Source organism: Zeus faber, assembly GCF_960531495.2.
Source record: "Zeus faber genome assembly, chromosome: 13".
NCBI lineage: Eukaryota > Metazoa > Chordata > Actinopteri > Zeiformes > Zeidae > Zeus > Zeus faber.
Window position 1 is genome coordinate 11,400,084 of NC_137198.1, and position 2,500 is coordinate 11,402,583.

Below are 2,500 nucleotides of genomic sequence, written 5' to 3' on the forward strand. Positions count from 1 at the left end.
AACAATCAAAACAGTAATTTATGTACATTCTGTAATGGTGCTAACCTCTTTTAAATGAAATAATGTTGAAGTTGAACTCCTGATTATTTTGTCGGGGGGCCCCTTGAAGGACCCCTGGATCCCCCCGGACCCCATGTTGAGCACCAGCGGTCCAAGCCACACAATGCCGAAGATGACATCACCCTGAGTGAGTGGGCCCTGAGGCGTTTGCGCTGCATTTCAGCAGAATCCTGGTGAGATCGAGTGTCTTACATCATGGCTCCCTGCCTCGGCCGTAGCACCTCAGTGAGTCATTTCACCAGACGCGCAAAAGGTCTCACGCTGTGTCATGCTACGTCTTGTATGGCCACGTGTTTGATGCGGCGTGCAGAACATAATGGTGTGTCGTGATGAAGCGCCCCCCCCCCCCCCCCCCCCCCTTGGTGCAGAACAATGAGGAGGGAAGAGGCGGAGTCCCCCGTTTCGTTTTCATTAAAATTTTGCATCACACCGAAACATCCGATATATTTCATTAAATTCATCATCAACTTTTTATTTATTTATTTATTTTTTTTCAGTTATTTCTGAGAGTCGCTCTCATAAAGGAAGGTCGTGATAAGGGGGATGTTGGCTTTCGGCTTCTGCTTCAAACAGACAGTTATCGAAAGGCCACACATCGGTGCACAAGGCTTCAACCTTAATTATGTGGGGAACAGTCGCCAGAGCTCGAATGGAGGCAAGTGGCAAACAACTTTAGGTGAAAAGGGGATAAGTAATTTATTCTCTTCTGGAGTCGTATTGCTGTCTGTCTGTGCGTGCGTGCGTGTATTAATATGCTCTCCTGGACCCAGAGCACACACACAGACACACGGATGTTGTTGCTGACGGGGAAAAAAATACTCCTTCACACCAGAAGTCATTTCAACATTCTCCTTCTCTGTGTGTGTGTGTGTGTGTGTGTGTGTGTGTGTGTGTGTGTGTGTGTGTGTGTGTGTGTGTGTGTGTGTGTGTGTGCGTGTGCGTGTGTGTGTGTGAAGCCACCAAACACAACCATACACATTCTCACCAGTCAGTTGGAACCTTAGATAAAGGTTTTCCACTTTGTTTTGCCCACGCTGCAGCATTGGTGACTATTGGTTGGGCCGTTTTAAAATTCTAAGGTAAAGAGGAATATCATCCAATTTCAGCATCAGCAAGGGCAAAACTAACCCTCCCAAGTTACTGTATGGTCCATCGAGCCATAATTCCTACGTCTATGTGTCTCCTAGAACGGGGCCGTCAGGCTTTTTTGGAGGCTGTGACGTACCGCCAATGTATTCACTGTGTCTCTTAGTGTCTATAGAATTAGAATAGAGACAGAGTTTATTTCCCTTGATAATTGGGATTCTTCATTCATTTCAATGAGGCTCTGTAGGGGGCGTCGTTAAAGAGCACGTTTGCGGTGTGTTCTGAAAATGGGCCGTGTTCCCCTTTCAATGACCGAGACTGACCTTGTGCCGAAACCTGGTTAGACTGGTTAGACTTTTTTATGCTCCCTCTCCTGATTCCCTTTATTATAGATAGTGTGATAAATATTAACCAACATTAACTTTCCGACCTCTAAGTTGTTTTTTTTTTTTTATGTTGCTGATGAGGAAAAACGCCCGACTCAGAAAGCATTCGTATGCAGAAGATCATTCATATCACCGGGGCAGAATAAAATAGAAACTAAGAAACCAAGATTCGAAGATACACGGAGAGAGAACGTGAGGGGGATGCGAGAGAAGTAGCATGAAAAAATATATATTTTATTTTTATTTACGCGAGCGTGCCGCTCCCACGCTGTTGGAGGGAGACAGGGCAGTGATGTGAGGATGACTCCTGGAAGGAGGAGGCCGCGGGGGGTCCCGGGGTCGTTCTGACTGTGGACGCTCTGATTAAGGGGTGAAGCCGGGGGCATGCCGTCCGCCGACCGACCCAGGGCGATCCGCCGTGGAATACGCTCCGAACGCTGCAGAGTTGGTGGAGGCGGATGTCAGATGTCGAGGAAAAATAGGATGAAGAAAAGAGAGAGAATGTTCTAGGGCTGTCGTCAGAGGGGATCGAAAATAAGTGAGTAAATGTTGTTTTCCCGGCCGCGTCAAGTCATGTTTTCTGGGGGGAGGGTTTTGTTTGTTTTGTTTATGTTTCTGTGTTTCTCTCACAGTTATTCAGGGGTGGAAAGTTCAAGGGCCAGAAAGTGAAAGTCCAGTTTCGCCTGCCCCGCACCACCCTAGTGACGTTTTCAGGGACCTCCGGCACAGAGGCACAGACGGCGCGGTTGTAGACACACCAGTTTATTGTAGAGTGGGCTGGATGGAATAAGCCCAGAAGCAGATAGACACGTGTCATGACAGGGGCTCCTCTCCTGATTGTGCGTGGGGATGGGGGTTTTACCTGTTGCCAACCAACGAGCAACAGGTATGCAGCCACTCTGACCCTGGGTCCCCAATTAACTAGACCCAGGTCAGGTGTGGCTACTCAGACCACACCACATCCTGTT

General features: G+C 48.1%; 1 protein-coding gene across 1 annotated transcript in view; it reads left to right on the forward strand.

Annotated features, from left to right (window-relative positions):
• pacrg (PARK2 co-regulated) overlaps nt 1-2,500 on the forward strand; it is a gene marked incomplete at its 5' end in the record, with an annotated part of 139,491 nt that overhangs the window by 109,600 nt on the left and 27,391 nt on the right. The window lies entirely within an intron of this gene.